This window comes from Xenopus laevis, chromosome 9_10S (assembly GCF_017654675.1).
Source record: "Xenopus laevis strain J_2021 chromosome 9_10S, Xenopus_laevis_v10.1, whole genome shotgun sequence".
In the NCBI taxonomy this organism is placed as follows: Eukaryota; Metazoa; Chordata; class Amphibia; order Anura; family Pipidae; genus Xenopus; species Xenopus laevis.
In genome coordinates this window covers 53,071,263-53,093,277 of record NC_054388.1, presented here as the reverse complement: position 1 = coordinate 53,093,277, position 22,015 = coordinate 53,071,263, and the positions used below count along the sequence as shown (strand labels likewise).

At 39.4% G+C, this 22,015-nt stretch overlaps 1 pseudogene; it reads left to right on the top strand.

Moving 5' to 3' along the window:
- Window positions 1–1,330: 1,330 nt before the first annotated feature.
- LOC108702253 lies at window positions 1,331–20,720 on the top strand (annotated as a pseudogene).
- Window positions 20,721–22,015: the final 1,295 nt, after the last annotated feature.

The following is a 22,015-nucleotide window of genomic DNA, read 5'->3' as shown; positions in this document are numbered from 1 at the left end:
TTTTTATCTGATAATGAATGAGAGAACTTTTTTCTCACTAAATTGAATCTTACCCAATGTAGAAATCCAGGCCTCCTAATCTCAATAGTTATAGCCTAAGACCTCTCTCTACCCTGTGTCTTTATATTTAGCATAAAGTTCAACCATTGTCAGTGGATATATTTAGTCATGTGTGAAATTATTTGTGGAAGGGCTGTAAGGTGTGTGTGTGAATATATATATATGTATATATGGGATCCATTATCTGGAAAGCTGTTATCCAGAAAGCTTCAAATTACAGAAAGACTCCATTATAATCAAATACTCCACATTTTTTAAAAAAACATCTTTTTCTCTGTAATAATAAAACAGTACCTTGTACTTGATCCCTTCATTATTGAAAGCAAACTAGATTATTGGGTTTATTTAATGTTTACATGATTTTCAATGTAAAGGGACCGCCATGGGTTTGAATGTTGCCCGTCCTTTGCTAACTTGTATATGGAACGGTTGCTACCGATGGGGGTAGCAACATCATTTTCTACAAGCGCTATATAGACGACCTCTTGCTAATTTGGTCTGGCACAGCAGATGAGCTTTTGATTTTGTGAGGCCCTTAATACACTGGACTCCCCTATCAGACTTACAATGACTTATGACCAACAAAATATCCATTATTTGAATTTGACAATTTACAGGGAAGGGGCAGCTCTAGGCACCACACTGTATAAAAAACCCACCGATAGGAACAGTTTGATACACTCCAGTTCACACCATCCCCCACACATGCCTCGAGGGGTCCTATACTCGCAGTTCCTTAGAGTCATCAGGAACAGTACTGATCACATTAAAGCTGAACTACAACTCTCTGAATTGGCTACACAGTTCCATTCCAGTGGTTATTCTACTCACATGATAGATGAATAATTAAAGAGAGCAAAAAAGTTTACCCAGGGTGAGCTGATTGCAAAAGCAAAAGAATGAGAGACTGCAGCCAGAATAGATTTTTACCACACAATGGACCATGGAGAGCACTCAGTTCAAGAGCGCCATTGAGGATAGATGGGAAATAATTAATACTGACACTCACCTTCCTTTTCTGGATAAAAAAAGACCCCTGCTAGCGTATCCACAAAACTGGAGTGATTTACTGGTTGTAAAGGATGTACTTCCTGAACCGAAAGGAGGAAAAACGTGGTTGGACAAACCACTGAAGAAGGGATGCTTCAAATGTTTGAACTGCTTGACTTGTAATGGTATGCTACAAGGAACACATTTCACACATCCCAGGACGGGACATAAATATACTATTAACCACAGATTAACTTGCACAAATGACCATGTGGTATATATGGCGTGGTGTCCTTGTGGCTTATATTATGTTGGGAAAACTACTACCACCTATCGGGAGAGAATGAATAACCACAGAAGTGCTATAAGGTTGGCTCGATCTACCCGCAAAGCTGATCAACCGGTACCGAAACACTGGTTGAAATATAGACACACTCTTCCACAGTTTCAGCACCACGCAGGGGAGGCAATAGGGATTTACTACTAATGCAAAAAGTGTCTATGTGAATTTATAAGTTGGACACACTAGCTCCAAAGGGCTTACATGAAACTCTCCCTATGTCCCCCTTTTTTGATGCTGATGATATATATATATATATATATAGAATCTGCATCAAGCGACAGCACTCCTAGGAAATTTAACAGCACAGCAAAAGTTTGAAGCAAAAGTGGAGGTTTAATAAACCCTACGGGAAACAAAGGTTCCGGTTAGGAACCGAAACGTAGGATTCATTAAACCTTCACTTTTGCTTCAAACTTTTGCTGTGCTGTTAAATTTTCTAGGAGTGCCGTCGCTTGATGCAGATTCTATTATAATATTGGACTGGCACCCAGGTTACATTTGGACATGTGGTTGTGCGGGCTTCATGATTATGTATATATATATATATATATATATATATATATATATATATATATATATATATATATATATATATATATATATATATATATATAGAACACACACACATATATATTGATTGTGTGTATGTATGTTTATATACTGTATGTCTGTATATGTTTGTGTGTGTACAGTAGTTGTGGAGAGGTTAATATGAATGTTCATTTTTATTTTTGCCTGTGTGTATAATAAAGCACGATGATGAAAATGCTAATTTCCGCCTATTATGTATGCACGATAGTGACTTGGTAATGTTTACAGAATATTTTTAGTAAACACATTTTTTTCATCAGTAAATGTTCCCTAATGCCTCATCTGAGCCGATGTTTAGCTTTAATTGAATGTTATAAATTTTAAATTTCAAGTCATGCCAGAAGAGTGATCTCTCTTATTGACAAAACATACTAAGCTGTGCGTTTATGGGACCCTGCTTTTAAGGTTAATGTGCAGTTTAGATATTCTCCCCATTCTTCCTCTGGAATAATTACCTTCCATATATATATATATATATATATATATATTCTTTTTTTAATATATATGTATTAAGATGTTTAAAAAACACAATCTTTCCAACTTATTTTTAAACTTCCATCCCTCCCCGGCTTACAGTGTAACCGAGGAGGGGTGACTATTGAGCCTTGGGAGATGAATATGTAATTACGGAGCAGCAGATCTGATTGGCTGTTTTGCCGGAATATTCTATGCTGCATTTTCTATATTTGGATTCATCCTGTCACTTCAGATGGAAAGATAATTATTGGCATTCAGTTGCTGCTGACACAATCTCCTCCAGGTTTAGGTGCTAAATGTAGGTATTTGAGTGACATAAGGAGGTTTTTTCAGTAAGGCTCCAGAGGAGAGGATACATTGTACAAGAATAATTTAGCTGAATTATGCTAAATAGTGGAATATATTGGAATGCCTTTTTTTTTTAAATTCATACATTTTTTTTGTCCGCAGTCCTGCAGGGTATTCACCTCACATTCTGTTATATCAGCACATAGTGTATTTAGCTAGCAGGGCTGTCTTTAGTTGCGGTTGTGCCTGGGGCAAATCAGAGGCCCATTCATTAAAATATAAACTAGGGCTGTCCTGCCTATGGCCTTTTAGCTGCTCTTGGACTACAACTTCCAGCACCCCCAAGTATCTTCAACTTGTTAGTGTATGCCGGGGAGCTTCAGCAGCTGTAGATATGGCATTTGTTACTGCCACCATCTTGCTGCTGTTTGTGTTGTCCCACGTCTTCTTTCTAACCAAAACTGTTGTTCTGCAGAGCCCCACTGTGCAATGGGTAGTCCCCCAAATTAGTACTGGGAATCTGATTCACAACCCCCTCCCCCCACACACATTAAAAAAGAGAAACATTAGATTAGAATTGATGTACATTATATTAATTACTATTGCCCATTGCTGCAGGATATTTACCCTATTAGAGGGGGTCACAGACCTCCATTTTAAACAGTCTAGGGACCTCATTTTGGAGACTGGGCCACATTTATTGGCTCATATGTTTGATTCCAGCCAGGGCACTATCTGCAAGGAGTGTGTATGTTTCAGTGGGTTTCCTACAGGTACCGTACTCTGGTTCCCCTCCACCCATGCTTGACAAAGGGGTTACGCCCGAAACGTTGCATCCGCAATAAATGAGCAAGGGATTTCCCTGCTAGAAGCAACCCATGCTGTTCCAGTGTTTTCTTGCTTTTCATGTGGATCTTGAGGTAGCCAAACGCCTCCTTCACTGAGCACCTGGGATTCGATTTGATTAGGAAGGGCAGGGTGTGCTAGGGCAATTTCTTTTCTGACTCCCCTCCACCCTCCAAAACATACATAATAAGATAATACTCTCTGGGTAATAGGATCTTAGATTGTAAGCTCCACTGAGATAGGGACCAGGACTGTATTAATTTGAATGTAGGCTCTCAAGGGCTTGTACCTAGGGCAATATATTTAGGAGGTGGCTCTATGGTACATTTTAAAAAAGAAATTTAACCAGACTGATGCTGGACATTCGTTGCTAAATCTGTTGGTGGAGCTGGGGAGTTGGGAAAAACCCAAACCAACCTGCACCTGGCCCTAACCTGTCTGCTCCCAACCCAAACCCTGCCTTATTATCTGCTGTATCACCATCATTTCTATAACAGCACCCAGCTATATCAGAGGTGGGCAGGGTAGGCAGGCACAAGTATATAAATATGCAGGGGGCTGCTGGGGCATTTTGGAACAAGTTAAAGATGTGGGTGGCAAACTAGGGCAGCACCAGACCTAAATATAGCCTGGCTGCAGGGACTGATGCATGTTACATCTAATCTCTGTAATGAGCTGCGGAATGTTTCTAAACTGTAGAAATAATGGACAGTAATAACAGCACTGCTAGCCAGTGCATAGACATTTAACATTGATTGATTGCCCCTCTTCTTTTAAAAGTGCCCCCTGCTTATTCTAGTTTTAAACTCTCTCCTTCCGAAGCTCACGCTCACACGCCAGTATTGCTCCGTGAAATTAACCCATGCCAGCATCCCAGGCACAGCAGTTTCCCGACCAACATTGAAGTAAGCTGCACATGTTGCCATGGATACTCCTGGCTTTGACTGTTGATAGTTAAAATGTTTCACTCCCTTCCCCCACATTAGACAGATATTTTTAACCTTCATATTGATCTGTTCTTCTGTAATCATATCAGTGGTGAGAAATTCCACTGGTGAAGCTGGTTCATTGGATTTTAGAGGAACACACTGGGTTCCAATAGAACTAGCCTGCACTCATAATCAAGAAAGATGCATTGTTAGTAATCTGATGGGGGTAAATTGACACTAGTTCTACAGCTTGTCAACTTGGTTTAGACATAAATATATATATATATATATATATATATATATATATATATATATATATGTATAAAATCCTTTTTCAGCAGCCTATAACATACTATTATTTGGAGTATAGACCCTATATATGAGAACCTTACTGAATCCTATTAATTCCCTGATTCCCAGATACCCTGACTGTAGATGTTATTCCCCTGTCTAAATCATTCTTATTACTCGTATCACTTCACAAGTGGTCCTTTAAGGCAGAGACAGACATGGAGATTCAGGGAGATTAGTTGCTCGGCGACAAATCACTTCTTCGTGGGGCGACTGATCCCCAGAACTGCCTTCCAGCCGGCTAGAATCTAAATCACGGGCGGGATGGCACTCGGATCGCTTCGTTTTCCGAAGTCACCCTAAGTTTTCTCATGAGTAGATTCTAGCCGGCGGGAAGGCAGTTTGGGGAGATTAGTCGCCCGAAGAAGAGGCAATTTGTGACTAAATCTCCCCGAATCTCCATGTGTGTCTCTGCCCTTAAACCTGGAGATTTGATCAGTCAGGGGGATGGGAAAATCTGAACTATCTGGGAGACAATGTATTAACTGCTTGCTGACTTTAGTTAACACACAATTAACAGAATTTGCATTTCTTTACCTTTTCATGGTGCTAGTAAAGATCAACTGGTTGTTGTTGCCTTTAGAATGGCTTGTGGGTCTGCAGCCAGTATAAAAATACAGATAAATACTATAAGAAATGATTTATTTATCTCTGGGTACAGCAAATTTGGAATGGAAACCTGGCCACTCATTGGCTGTTCATCTGATTTATAGGATCCTCATTCTGTCCCAAGAGTGAGAATAAATGAATAGGACAGTTGCACCTACAGAGAAAAATGTAATATTGGCAGGTGATCCGCTATCATCTCCTACCATAAGGCTAAGGGCACACTAGGCGATAGCGCCGCGATTTGACTCGCGGCGACTTTTCGCCGCGACTTTTAATCCGCAATCGCTGTGGAAACTTTGGCGCTGGCGTCTATGGGGAATCGCGTCAAATCGACAGCGTAAAAACACACGCGGCGATCTTTTTTCTATTGTCGCGACAATAGAAAAAAGATCGCCGCGTGTGTTTTTACGCTCGCGATTCCCCATAGACGCCAGCGCCAAAGTTTCCACAGCGATTGCGGATTAAAAGTCGCGGCGAAAAGTCGCCGCGAGTCAAATCGCGGCGCTATCGCCTAGTGTGCCCTTAGCCTAAAGCTACATGTGTCTGAATTGCCTCTCGTGGCCACTTATGTTTACATTAAATTCCATCTCTTAAATTTTTGTTTTATTTGTTCTTTTTAAGATGGCCCTCCAAGCCATAACAGTAGTGTATTACTATTGGAATGAGTGGCCCCTTTTAGCTATTTTCCCTTCATTTCTGAAGTACCCATGGATTGAAGAGATGGAAAAATGGAAGCTTTGTCCAGAAGCCATTACCATTGTAGAGAACAAGACTAATGTTGGGTAAATCTACAACTTCTTTTATTTCTTAAATTGAGCTGTAGTTCTGTGACTACATATAGAAATGATCTAGAGTGAGTAATTTTGTAGGTGATATTATAGTGAGCAGCGTTCTAGAGTATATTGATTGATGTAAAACTGTAGCAGACACAGTAGGACTAGAGATGAGCTTACCTATTAATATACCTTTAGCTCTTATAGCTCCCCTCGTATCTATGATCAGCTCCTAACTATTTACCTCCACCTACAGCTGCTCTTGATCACCCCATCTCTTAATTCTTCCCTTCAATGTTCTCATTCCTAACCCGCTCATTCAATAATTCCTGTCTCTTCTTTCCTTTTTTACCCACTCTTCATATTCCCCCTCCATCTCCATATTCTTTTTTAGCACTTCCCCATACATCATGACTTTTTTGCTGTCTTGACACACAATATCATCATTTTGTTCCTTTACCTTCCATCTTTTATTCCAACTTCTTCCTCTCCCTTTGGCTCCCACCCCCCCTCTCCCATTTAATTCTCCTGTCCTCCATCTGTTATTACCTTATCATTTCTATCGGTTTCTATCTCAAGTAATTTTCCTCCTCCCTTCTATAACTCCTCTGCTCTGGAACCTATCTCTTCCCCCTCCCTCTCCATCCCCTTTCACCTTCTCCTCTCACTTTGGCTCCTGTGGGTTTTTTACTCCTCTCCAACCTTCTGTTGCTTTGTTCTTGTCTTCTCCTAGTTTCATGTATCACATATGTAGAATAATTGACCCCCTGCTGTACTATCAGCTCATGAAACCTCACACACAGTTTTCTAGTGCACAAAGGAAAACCGTATCTACATAGACAGGGTTTTCTGGAAATATCTATTGCATCTGTTAGATTATGAAGGGTATGTGCAAATCTCCCTGCAGTCCCTGCAGGCTGTGCCCCTCAATAATGTCTTTCTTGCTGAATGGAAAAATGCAAATCCCTTTGCAGTTTTATAGGCTTATTGAATGGAAAGTGCAAATTGGTTCATCAAAAAATGCCAGAATCTTGCACTAAGCACACTTGCCTTGGCACATATGCAGAACAAATTGGCATTATGATCGCATCCAATATGTCTGAACTGTACATTCTTCCTGTGTATGCCTAAGATTCAAATATACAAATAGCACTGTATTTTAAGCTAACACAGGTCCCATTAACCCAAATCAGGATAAGTATGTTAAAAACTGTAAGTTTTGAGTTGCCAACAGATGTCACTACTGAGCTAAATTCACAAGCACAGTCTGCAGTGTGTTTTTATCACAAGTGGAAGGATTGCAGTAGTGTTTTTTTTAAAAGGTTTTTATTTATGCATTTATAACATAAAACAACAATAAAACAGTACAACAGTGGTTCTACAAACGTATTACATTCTTGTGTCTGAACCTCCAATAGACCTGTATTAATCATACAGTAACAGCCTATTCATTATGGTGTTTTGCAATCTTGTAGGGGGGAGGAGGACTTGGCTTCCTGGTGGATAGTTCTTAGACTTAAGAGGGTGAGCAAGTGGTATTAGTCTATAGCTTCAACCCATATTCCCCAAACTTTATCATATTTGTGCGGGCATCCTCTTACCATATAGGTAAGTAGTATCAGTGGTAGGTTTTGAGTTTTGTTTCAAGGCGGGTCAGAGTGGAGGGAAGAGGATTGCAGGTGTCCTCCAAAGTGGACATTCTGTTTTCTGTTTCCCGGACCCGCTCTTGCATGTTCTGCATATCTTCTCGCAGCAGCAAGAGGTCTGTTTTACCTCTTCCAGCTTAGTGCACAGTGATGTCTGGCAAGCTGTAATTGTGTCTGGCAATAGTTGAGTTGTAGCTTCAGGCTGGGGTGTTGGAGGGGAGGGAGGGTTACTCAGCTCAGTATGAATTCCGGAATGCAGTAGTTTTAATAAGTGGGGAAGCTCTCAGGGAAACCCTTTCAATATACTCATTTTTTCTCTGCTAAAAGTAGTATCTAGCATGCCACTAGCAAGTCCTTATTCCAATGGACCCTATTCCATGACTTCTATTGACCTCACCCCAAGACTCTTTACCTGCCCCTTCTGTATGGCAAGTTCACAGCACAATCCATCCATTAGTAGAAATATGAAGAACTAACATATCTACCCTGGTACTCCTCACCAAGAGGAAACCACCTGACATTATTATACCAAAATGTACCCTGTCTCACCAGGAGATAAATCGAATCAGTCTTCCAAACTTGCTTAAAGTTGCCTCAAGAGGAAACGTCAAGTGATGTTTGAAAGACTGAAGTGACAAATGAGGTTTACCACCAGTGATAAATATTAGGCCGTTACCCTTACACCCCTCTCCTTAAATAGCATATGGTTGTGATTCTTAGCATTTCAGTATCTGGACAATATATAGTTTAGCAATTTTGTTCTGCATAACAATCACCTGACTATGACCGCACCAGCAGGGACAGTCTATTGGCAAGTAAGTGACTCACTCAGGGTATTAGTATTTTGTTCAACTATACAAGGTGACAGTACTCTTGGGATCGCCATATGTGCCATTGCCCATAGGCTTCTCTCACCAAGCATTTTCAGCAGCATTTGGAGTGTAAACTTCTTTATAGCTGTACATTAATTCTTCTTACTTCTGTGTAATGATCGGTAAAGAGAATTTTTATACATTCACCGCACAGCAACAACTGTTTTAAAAGGCTAATTTACTAGGTTTACTAATCAAAATGACTTTCCGTTCTATTTCCAGGAGGATGTCAGCTTGTAAAGTGACAGTCTTGGGGTATGGCCTGTTAACCACTGATGCTCAGATGCTAATAGATGCCTTATACAAACAGCACTTCAGAGTGGTTTTAGTGGATGAATCTCACTACATGAAGTCTAGAAATGCATCTCGTAGCAAATTGCTGCTGCCAATAGTCCAGAAAGCCACAAGAGAACTTCTACTCACAAGGGTTTGTCGTTTGCCCCGGACTGTCACTTCAATGTTTTCAATACATTAATTGATGTTAACAGACTGGTAAGGAAATTGACTTTACGCAGACATTTTTTTGACAATTTTTCTGATAACTCAGAAACAATGGTTTTGGCTCCTGTTCAGAATGAAAATACCACTTCAGATTCTGACTATATAGAAGTGGAAAATAATATGATGGAATTGAGTCAGCATAATATAAATTTTTCTCACTTTTCTGATTTAACAGGTCTCCAAAATCTAGAGGACCTACTATTTGAAGGAAATGTTGTAGATAAGGATCCGATAAAACATATATCTTTAGGTCTCAAACCTAATAGTACATTCTACCCTATTAATTCCAGATGTCCTTCAATGGACGTTTTTCAGGATCTAATAGAACAAGATCTGTGGAAATTGTCTAAACATAAGAATAAAAATGAGTTGACTAATTTTAGTCTTCAGGACAATAAGGTTTTGAAACAACTTTTGGATAATTCAAATATTACTATACGCCAAGCGGACAAAGGTGGGGCCGTGGTAATATTGAATACAACTGATTATATTTCTGAGGCTGTACGTCAGCTCTCAGATTCAGAAACTTATCTAAAATTGGCAAATAACCCCATTAAACGCTTCCAAACTGAACTTGCGGATCTGATTAAATTTGGAGTGTCACTGGGAGTGGTTAATTCTAAAGATGTACCTTTTTTGATCCGTAAATTTCCCATCACTCCAATATTTCATCATTTACCAAAGATCCACAAATCCATGAGTAAACCCCAAGGCAGACCAATAGTCTCTAGCATTGGTTCTTTAAATGAAGGTCTTTCAATTTGGATTGACAAATGCTTTCAGCCTATTGTGAGAAATCTAAAATCTTACCTGAAAGATACTGGTCATTTGTTATCAATCCTTGGAGGCATAACCTGGCGTAATGATTACACATGGGTTACCATGGATGTTCAATCACTATATTCGTCAATTCCACATTCTAAAGGCTTAGAATGTATCAGCCACATGCTTAATAATTCGGAATTATATTCTCAAGATTGTATATTTTTTTTGAATTTGGCTTTGGAATTTCTCATTTCACACAATTATTTCTATTTTGACGGATCTTATTACCTCCAGAGACGTGGTGCAGCAATGGGTGCTGCTTTCTCACCTTCCTATGCGAATCTCTACATGGGTTGGTGGGAAAAAATCAACGTCTTTGGGGAGAATAACTCTTTTAGCGACCGCATTGTTTGGTACGGCCGCTACATAGATGATCTAATCAGGGCCGGACTGGGAGTAAAAAGCAGCCCGGGCAAAAAAATCAAAGCAGCCCACATGTAAACACACAATGGTTTTGTACTCATCCACACATATAATGTATAATGTACCCCAAAACTCATAACAGATGGCACAAAGGCATTTCCGAGTATAATACCCCAGAACTCATAGGAAGATGGCACAAAAACAATTCCGTGTATATCAGTCCTATTTTTTTGATAGTTAAAAATCAGAATGGCTATTTAAGGGAAGAAAAGGGTGAATGGTGTCACAGTCGGAAAACAGAGGAAAAGCCAGCCAAATCCTTGCAACAGTTTTGATAAGGGAATTTTGGGGAACTGAACATAGTAAAGTAAGAAATTAAGGGGGATTTGTATCCAGCATTCATCTGCACTGATTGTTGGGGGGGAGAAAGGGAATCTGCAAATTAGGGAAGTACCATCCTGCCTTTTGGTCTGTTACACAGTTAGATCAGGTTGAAAAAAGACAAAGTCCATCACGTCCAACCCCTCCAAATGAAAACCCAGCCCCATACACACACCCCTCCCTACTGTCACATAAATGATATATACCCATATCTATACTAACTAAAGAGTTTATTATCACAATAGCCTTTGATATTATGTCTGTCCAAAAAATCATCCAAGTCCCTCTTATAGTCATTAACTGAATCAGCATCACAACATCACCCGGCAGTGCATTCCACAACCTCACTGTCCTGACTGTGATGAACCCCCTACTCTGTTCCTTTAAATGAAACTTCTTTTCTTCTAGTCTAAAGGGGTGGCCTCTGGTACGTGATTCTCTTTATGGGTAAAAAGGTCCCCTGCTATTTGTCTATAATGTCCTCTAATGTACTTGTAAAGTCTAATCATGTCCCCTCGCAAGCGCCTTTTTTCCAGAGAAAACAACCCCAACCTTGTCAGTCTCCCCTCATAATTTAACTCTTCCCTTCCTCTAACCAGTTTAGCTGCACTTAGTCTCTGCACTCTCTCCAGCTCATTTATAAAACCCCGTACCCCCCACCCCACGAAGACCCCCCTCCCTCCAGGCTAATTGCCCCCCCGGGGAAATGCCCAATACTTTATACTTACCCCTCTGCACAGATTCAGGCAGTGGACTTCACAGCATCCATCTTCCATCTTCTAGCGATTCGGCAATTTCCGTTGAATTTGGCGCATGCGCAGTTGTCCAAACCGGCAAACAGCTCCAACTGCACATGGGCCTAAAATGCGGGTCTCCCAGTCAGCTTACAGAGGACCAGAAAGATGGATGCCATGAAGTCCGCTGCCAGAATCTGCACCGAGGGGTAAGTATAAAGTATGGGACATTTCCCCCGGGGGGGGGGAGTTAGCCTGGGGGGAGGAGGGAGGGAGGTCTACGTGGGGTGGGGTGGGGGGGTACGGGGTTTTTTGCAAATGGGTTGCATTATCCTTTAAGGACTGGAGTCCAAAACTGCCGTCATACTCCAGATGAGGCCTCACCAGGGACCTATAAAGAGACATAATTATGTTTTCATCCCTTGAGTTAATGCCCTTTTTTATACAAGACAGAACTTTATTTGCTTTAGTAGCCACAGAATGACACTGCCCAGAATTAGACAACTTGTTATATACAAAGACCACTAGATCCTTCTCATTAAAGGAAACTCCCAACACCCTGCCATTTAGTGTATAACTTGCATTTATATTATTTTTGCCAAAGTACATAACCTGCATTTATCAACATTGAACCTCATTTTCCAGTTTGCTGCCCAGTTTCCCAATTTAGACAAATCACTGTGCAAAGTGGCAGCATCCTGCATGGAACCTATAGTTCTGCCCAATTCCAAAACCCACCAGCACACCCTGGCCTCTCATGCCAAAATTGGTTCGGTGCTCAGTAAAAAAAAGGGAATTGGCACCCTCAGCAATACGTGATAAAAAGAAAATTACTGGCACTCAGGACTCCATGCAAGCGGGCCAGGCACTGCGTGCTTATTAAATGAATGTTTCAGGGGGCGTACCCCTTCGTCAGTCTAACAAATGGGTACGCCCCTGAAATGTTACGTTTAATAAACACGCAAGGCATGGCCCGCTTGCATGGAGTCCTGAGTGACGGTAATTTTCTTCTTATCAATTATAATGAACTTGTCCCTATCTCAAGTGACTCTAGACAGCACAGGTGACTGTCAAGTGAGTGACCTGGGAGGACAAGCAACCCCAAGACAGCTGGGGGGGAGAAGGGGTCAGACGACCCCCCCCCCTCATGACTGGCAATACCCCCCCCCCCAAACACACACAGAACAAAACTGGCAGTTGTAGAATAAGGAAACAGAAAAGGGCAGCCATGGAAGCAGACTAATAATCCTCAGCCCAGTCTATAACACACAAATGATACATTCCATCTGAAATCCCTGTAATTCTCATGAAGAGGTCAGTCCCCCCCACTTCATTCCCTGACCCCCCATATTCCTTCTGCCAGAACTGCCCTATTACCAACATCCAGACAAATGACAAACACCACATAACACAGGCAGGGGCCTTTGCATTTCATGATAGTCCACTCACTAAAACATTTTCTGCAGCTGTGCTGTCTCCTGTACTTCTCCTAACAATCGGCTCTCAGCTGACAGGCTGCAAACAGCATACGGATCAATGTGGTGCTCACTCTGCAATCCACTGATCATGTCTGCTGTTTGTACTGCAGCCTGCTAGCCGAGAGCCGATTGTTAGGAGACGCACAGGAGACAGCACAGCTGCAGAAAACTTTGCTCCACAAAGTCAGTACTAAGGGCTGGGGGAAGGGAACTTGGTCGGTTTTCTAAAAGTGCTGAGTTACAAGTCCCCGACAATAAGATCAGGAGCGGCCCATTAATAAAAAACAGAGCGGCCCCACGGGCATTTGCCCGTTTAGACAGGTTATCAGTCCGGGCCTGGATCTAATATTTATTTGGCGTGGATCTTCTATTGAGCTTAAAATGTTTTTGGATTATTTGAATACCAATTCCTTTAATTTGACATTCACTTTGAACAAAAATCCCACAAATATTGAATTTTTGGACACCATGCTAATTGGTTCTTCTGATACAGGAAAAATTGAATCGAAAGTTTATATTAAACCCACAGCAGGGAATACTATCCTGAGGGCAGATAGTTGTCACCCTCACCATACTAAGAAAAGTATTCCATTTAGCCAATTTCTGCGTTTCAGACGAAATTGTTCATCTTTGGAATTTTATGATGAACAATCTGTTATTCTGAAAAATAAACTTATAGATAGAGGATATTCCCCAGACTTGGTAGAATTAGCCTATCAACGGGCTAGGATAAGGGAGAGACATAATCTCCTATATAAAAACAAAGAAAGAATGTCTAATGATAAAAATAATTCACTAGCCAATCACAATGATAAAACTGTGATTTATTTCAGCACACAATACAGCAGGGAATTTAATGATATTTGCAAAATTGTACGTAGACATATTCCAGTTCTGTGTAATGATCCTACTATGAAAAAAATATTACAAGAAAGTGAACTAAAAACAATCTCAAGACGATCCCCTACTTTAGGAACTAAACTTTCGCCGAGTATGGTTTCCAGTCGAGGTTTATCGGCACCTGACACCTGGCTGGCAACAAAGGGCACCTATAAATGTGGAAAATTTCCTTGTAAAACATGTTCTGTTATTTCAATCAGTACTGATTTTAAATCAAATATTACAGGAAAAATATATAATAATCGTACATATAATAATTGTTGCAGCAGTAGAGTTGTATACTTATTAGAATGTAAATGCTGTCTAAAACAATATGTTGGACGTACAATTCGCCCCCTGAAAGATAGAATTAGAGAACATCTACTTGCAATAGAAAAAGGTGATATTAAATCCCCTATTGGCAAACATTTTAAATCCTGTAGTAAACTTGGCATTCAGGACTTAGGGGTTAAAATAATTGAAAAAGTATTTACCCCCATAAGGGGAGGTGATCCACTTATGTCTCTGAATAATCGTGAAGCTTTTTGGATTCTAACTTTACACACACGTAATCCGGATGGGTTAAATACCAGATTTGATATTTCACATTTTACTTGAAGTAACTAAATGGTTAATCATAATGTTTCAACTATTTGTTTAACTTGTGAAAATTTTGTATATTGTATCCTTTGGTTTTAACAATGATTGATTTGTATTTTGATACACTATGACAGGTAACTTTTTAAACATTGGCAATTTAAATAACTTTGTAATTAAATACCTATTTTTGACCATTGGAGGTCACTATAGGGATTAGCTATTTAAACTGTTACTCTTGCTATCCTTTTCTATGCTTATGATTAAGGGCAGCTGAGCCCGAAACGCGTCAAGCAACGTGTGTTTTAAACATGGTCGAATAAAGATGATGCTTTTTAACTGACAAACCGGTGTGCGGAATCAACTTTTTCTTATCCTTACTTGCATACGGCGTGGGACGCCGAAGTTCCTGCACCTGGACCTGACAAGCACTCTTGCCGGCTTTTGAAATTTACAGCATCTGCGGTGAGTCGGAGCGGTTACTTTATATTTTGTCCGTTTGATACTCACAGGGACACCAGCTCTTGGAAGGACTGAGGAGGTAATTTGTAGTTAAGTGCACAGCCCATGGGATATGGTGCACACTTCTGTAATACAAGTAAATTGCACAGGGACCCAACTACTGCTACACAAAAGAAACATATATAGGAAAATAAACACTATGCTATGTTTTATTAGTAAATTAAAAAGTACTAAGTAATTATCTGTGGAGTTAAACAGATTGAATATTCTAAGAACCACTCATGTATTATATGGTATAATGTACACATGACCAGGGGCAGCTGGGAAATTGAAAAAATGTCTAGCCCCATGTCAGATTTCAAAATTAAATATAAAATATATAAATATAAAAAAACATGTTTTCTCATGACAGTATCCCTTTAAAGAGGAAGAAATATTTTGATCAGTAGAATCAGGCTGTAGTAGATGGTGCAGGCTTGCACGTCCAACCCCTGCACCATCTCATCTACCTCTTTCAACACCTTGCTCCAGTTAGTTCCCCACTTTCAATCTGTTTTAGGGATGCCCTGAATCCAGTTTTTGGTTCGGCCTTTTTCAACAGGATTTGGATAAACCCAAATCCTTAAAATCACATGACTTTTAATCATACAAACAAGGAAATTGCAAACTGCATTCTTTTTAACCCTTGGGTTTGGTTTTAGATTTGGCCACATCCTTCATAAAAGATTTAGGATTCAGCCGAATCCCAAACTAATGAATTTAGTGCAACATTATTCTTTATAGAATTGTTATATCTTCATACTGTGTGAGTTTGTTTTTTGAAAGATAACTTCTATTTTAAGGTTGTTTTTCTTATTATATTTTTATTCTAATGGAACAATGAAACCTTATGTTTGTATGTGTATATTTTTGTACAGCTTAACATGCAAATTAATACTCTATTCCCGAAAAAATGTTTGGAACCTGGAGAGAATATGCCAAGAAGTACTGCAACGCACACATCAAGTATAATTATTATTATAATTTGAAATTAATAAGAACGTCTGCCTGCTATTAAAATGTTTTCTAGAATGGCCTAATAACTACCCAGTATTAGTGAATTTCATTTTGCTGCTATTACAGGGGCTAATGTTGAGCTGCAGCTTTATGTCATGCAGAGATAAAATAAGCATCAGCTTCAGCCCTTTACATTCCTGCCTTCCTTTGCCAGTAAGTGGATTAATGTTCTGCAATAGAGAGAGGTAACTCATATATACTAATCCTTATTCAATGCAAATTGTACACCTTCACCATCTCCTCAAAGAAATAAGAATTTCTATAATCCAAGTGTAGTACATTTTATAATACAATATTCAAAGTGTTTATTCTTCAGCTATTATAAGGGCTGTAGTAGTCCACCCTGAAACTAAAATTCATTATATTGGGCCCATACCAGATGGACATGTGATCCTGTCACTGTATAATATTACAGCTTTGCATTGTGGCGCCCCAAGAAATTATTTCACAAATAAGTATACAGTTTACAGGTACAAGTTAATAACCAACAGTTCTCTAGGAAGGTTCACAGGGCTGGTTTCTTTTTTCTGGTTCCTGGAAGGCAGTGAAGATGAGAAGAGAGAGATATTTTGATGCAAAAATAGCATAAGGTATAGTGATACCTCAGTGCAGCCTTGTTTATTTCCAATGGTTCATATGAAGTTATCCCTGAGTTATATATTAAATAGTGTCACTGTGCAGTTATTCCTGAGTTAAATATTCACTAGTGTCACTTTTTCTTATAGTCAACACTTTGGAATATGTTGGAGTTTTATTAATACATTATTATTATTATTATTATTATTATTATTATTATTAATAATAATAATAATAATCATCTATGCTTTGTGTTCTCCATAGTTCTAGAAAATGGGTTTCTCTCTATTATGTGAATGGCCTATCAGCAGGGCTCATCTTTGCAAAGCAGGTTCCTTTTAGGGTTGAGCGCACAGGGTTTATCATTGGCCTTTTTCCACCAGCAGTTTTTATGACTGCAGAGAAAAGCCGATGTACTCCCAGAAACACAAAATTATGAATTTTTGCTATATGTGCTCGCAGGCTGACCATGTGCCTGACAGTGCACCAAGAAAATCTGCATAAAAACTGCTGGACTAGAAAAGCCTCTAGTCATCCTTGTGTGCCACTAGCCTTGAACCTAATCACCACCCAAATGGATTGCTCAATGTGAAGCTCATAAACTGATAGTTTGAAAAATAAAGATAACATAAAAACTAAAGATTAGGGGAAGAAATTATAATCCAAGGGATGTCATTTTCCAGGAATTCATTTTTCTCATTAGTTTGTATTGAGTTTTACTGTACTGCACCTTGGTGGAAAGCAATAATTAGCTCACCTACTGTAAGCATGAGTGAAAAGAAAAGGTATATGTAGAAAATACCCATGCCAAAAAAAATTCCCTTTGCAATCTTTTTTTATCATTTCTATAAATCTTAATATTTACACCAATATTAACAAGGGCTTTTACATCAATTCATGAGAGCCTGCAGACACCATAGTAAACACACAATGATTACAGGATATCTGCTTCAAAGGAAATATTTTATATTTGTTAAATGCTTAAATGTAAACCCAAAAAACTAATTTTACAAAATAAACGTGAAGGACAATAAACAACTTTCCTATAAACGTTTTAAAACGATAAGTAAATGTAGCTACTGTTAAAAAGTTGCATACAATTATATTTTCTTTCCTTGGGCAAAATATACTGATGATATCCATTTTAAGGGAAATAACTGCTAAACCACTTCAGATACACAAACTTCTAGGCCAGTGCTGTCCAACTGGTGGCCCGGGACCCCCCTTGTTTAAAATTTAATAGGTATCACTACAGAGATTAACTGGCCCCTGCATTGTTTACACCTCAAACAACTCCTGCATTATTCACACATGTAATCCCCCTTGTGACACCTCTATTGTTCACACACCTAAAGCCCTGTACTGTTCACACTTGAGACCCAGAACAAAACTGTTCACCTTGTTCACCTGTTCACACCTCATACAAACTGCTGGAGGGTCACCAGCACTGTTCATTTTAGCGTGTCCCTGATAGTTTTTTCTATATTCTGCCTCATTCATATGCTCCCTGTGTGTGCCATACTCTGTCTGCCCTATGCTGCCAGTGTGTGCTATACTCTTTCTGCCCTATACTGTCCGTGTGTGCCATACTCTGCCTGCCCTATGCTCCCTGTGTGTGCCTTAACTGTCTGCCTTATGTTACCCATGAGACCCATGAGCCTGGTAGTGTTTGTTAGCATTTGTTGTTAGGGGCCCCTAAGTATTTCATCATATGCTGGGGGACCTATGCAGGGTCAGACTGGACTCTTTGGGGCCCAGCGGGTTCCATACCTCCGGGGGCCCCGCGGTGTCAGGCATGCGCGAACGCCAGTGCATGTGTGTATACGTGCATTGCCATGCAGGCCTGCAATTTGCCTTTTTTTAAGGGTCCAGTCAAACGGGGAGCACGTCTGGGCCGGCGGGGGCCCAGTCCAACCCTGTTTATGTATATGCAGACATCAGCTAAGCCATTTCTTTCAAAATCTATTTTAATTTTTAAAAGTTATATGTAACGTTCACCGACACTCTTTTTATGCTCCCAGAAGTACCCAATGCAAGCACCTTGATGTTATTAACACTAAAGTGCACCTTTTAATCATGAAAACATTCTCTGAATAATTATGTAACACTTTAGGTTAACAGTAACACTTTTGTTAAACAGCAGCATCCTTTTGTATAAAGTCATGCAACTGGATTTATATTTTAGGTGAGGCATGTAAAACAGATTGCAAATTTACAAGGAACAGATTAGTGCTTGAAGCCTGAAGTCTGATCAAAAGTGGAATTACATCTGGCATTCAGTAGCTGCATGTGCGCATTCACGAACGCCGGCATGCATGCAAAGACGCCAGCGCGTATGCATGCATGCACGAACGCCACCACGTATACGTGTGCAGCCACACAGGCCCACAATTTGTCTTTTTTTAAGGGCCCAGTCTAATGGGGAGCATAAGGATTTAAGGGTGTGTTTTAATATGACTTACATTTTTCACATATGAGTGAATACAATGCAATGAACTCAAACCATTTGGTTTTTATGTGCGCTTCCATCGTTAACGTGGACATGGTCTTTAAATTTATTTTTATAAATCGGGTGTGGTTTAAAACAGGGAGTGGTAAACACTGGCTTCCATTATTGGTCCTCCACTAAGTAGGCCAGAAAAATTCCTGCCCTTAGTACCAAAGAAGTTGGACAGCTTGGTTCTAGGCTAATGGTGGAGATGCTATTTCTAATATCTGCATGAGCATTAGGGAACTTTGTTGCCTTGTAGAGGTGGGTTCCGTCCCAGCTAAGTTATTACATGTTAGGAGTTTGTGTGTTTTCCCTGTGGGTTTCTGCTGGGCCCATGCTCCAAAACACACAGACAAGTTAATTGGTTTCTGATAAAACTGACATCAATGAATGTGAATATGCATTTAGGGGCCTGTCATCCACCTTTCACAAGTTGTGCTGGGCAGTTTCTATTTATGCATTTATGTTAATGAGATGCAACACTGATAAGTAACCGTTGTTAGACCACCGGCTGAAATAACGCTACGTGTTCCACATAAATATTCATACAGGTTGCATGCTTTTTTTTCTAAAAGTTTACATTGACTAAAGAATTTAAAAGCAATAACTGGGGTGTTTTTTAGCTGTACTTATTAGCTTAATAATGTAATCTCTTTCACCATATCTTCCTTTTTTTTCTGTTTTCAGTTACCCTCCATGCACTTTTGTTAAAGAATGAGAAAACCGCCTGAGGACTTGTGTCTCTCACAGCAGAACAGCTCCTATAAATGTATGTAACTGGGGCTCTGCATTAAATTGAAGCTAATGCCTTGCGTTGAATATCCAAGTCACTGCCTCTCACCAGACCCTGACTTTGCTAAAAACGCAATAAAATAGTAATTAAATTCTACCGGCTCCTTCTGATGATGCTGGCCTGTTTCTTAGCCTTGCAACCAGAGATCAAAGGGGCCTTTGGGAACTTAATCTTGTGTTCAACAACACAGATAGAGCTGCTGTTTATGAAATTTATTATAAGAGGTGGAACAGCCTGCACAGAATATTAATACTACTAAGTCTTGCTTCCAAGCCAGTGAGACCTACATCAGTAGCTCCTTAGCATGCATTAGGCCCCTCCAGTGCTGAGTGTTTAACATACCTTTTGAGATATTAAGAGTTTACAAGTGTTTTTTTATGTCTTTTGGCAATAGGACTCAATGGGATTACAGAGGTGCTTTCAATGTAGATGAATTACACCAGAGTTAAAACGACATCATGATCAGGCGGTTAAAGAATAAGGTTTTAACCCAACTGCCTCCTAAAATTAGACAGTAAATCCCTTTTGATTTGCCTAAGGATGTGGCTAAGGTACGCTGCTCTTCTGAAACAACCTCTGTCTGCTTTGCCCATTGAACCAAGAAATTTAAATTTTCAATAAAAATAACCTCATTTGAGAGTTACTTATTTTTTTAACGTTGCATCAAGAAGTTGTATAATTTCTACCATTTATTGTCTAAAAGAAATGCTCTCTGTACAGATATGAGCACAATTCCTGGGTTGTCCATACAAGGGCTTTTGCTATTACAGTCCAGTTTGCAGTCGGTTCTCTTAGTTCTGGCAGATAAGGTCCCCTGCTAGCGTCTCATGATGGAATTATAAATATAAATAAATATAAATATATTGAAGCGTGTCACCAGACATGACTATAACTATGAGCTGAGCCAGTAGGAAAAAGCTGTAGTTTTTCCATTAGAGAAATACAAAGGAAGAAGAAAAAAAAACACAATTGAAGTATCCCTTTAAGAAATTAAAGCTATTATAGTGAGTAGAGCCTCATTTTAGAAGTAACTTTTAGCATAAATAGATGCATTTTGTCTTCACTTTTGTGATTTTTGAATTACTGCCTATTTCGTTTGTTCTGTAGTTTTGTTAAAGGAACAGTAACAGCAAAAAATTAAAGTGTTTTAAAGGAATGAGTAGCTAATGTAGTGTTACTTTGCACTGGTAAAACTGGTGTATTTGCTTTAGAAAAACAACTGTATCTATCTATTGTGTAGCCATGGGGGCAGCCAATCAAGCACAAGATAGACAATAGATAACAGATACGTTCTGAAGAATTCTGTTGTACACTACAAAGCTTATATGTTATCTGCTGTGTATCCTGTGCCTTTTCTCCTTTTTAGATTTGAATGGCTGCCCCCATGACTACACAGCAGCTTGTTTATATAAACTATATTAGTGATTCTGAATCCAACACACCAGTTGTACCAGTGCAGTACAACATGACATTATATTTTCATTACTTTAAAAAACTTTTTTTTTTGGTGTTACTGTTCCATTAAGGATGTTACCTAATTGCATGGGACTCTGACCCTAGCAACCATTGCAGTGGTTTTGCAGTCAGCATGAAAGAGTAATGTTGAGTCTGAATAGAACAGCACAGCAAGGCAAGTGCAGCTACAGCCCCTTCCTTTCTTTCTTAGGAATGCTTTTCTGCTGATCAGGGTTTTTTTGCCAAATGAATTCTGTTTCTGTAGCAGAAGCTTGATATCTGCACAAATGGAAGGTATAGGTGGCAAGGAAAGGATAATAATTCCTTGCTATATAACAGACAGGTTTTGTTTGTTAGCAATGAAAGGGAGATGTGTGACTGTAATATATTCAGGATAAATCACTATATTCTGAGATAAGCAAGGCAATAGGTTAAAGGAACAGTAACACCAAAAAATGAAAATGTTTTAAAGTAATGAAAAGATTATGTAGTGTTGTCCTGCACTAGTAAAATTGCTGTGTTTGCTTCAGAAACATTACTATAGTTCATATAAACAAGCAAACAAAAGGTTATATAGCACAGGTTAAATAGTGGATAACAGATAACATTATATTCTACAGAGCTTATCTGCTATATGCTGTGTAACCTG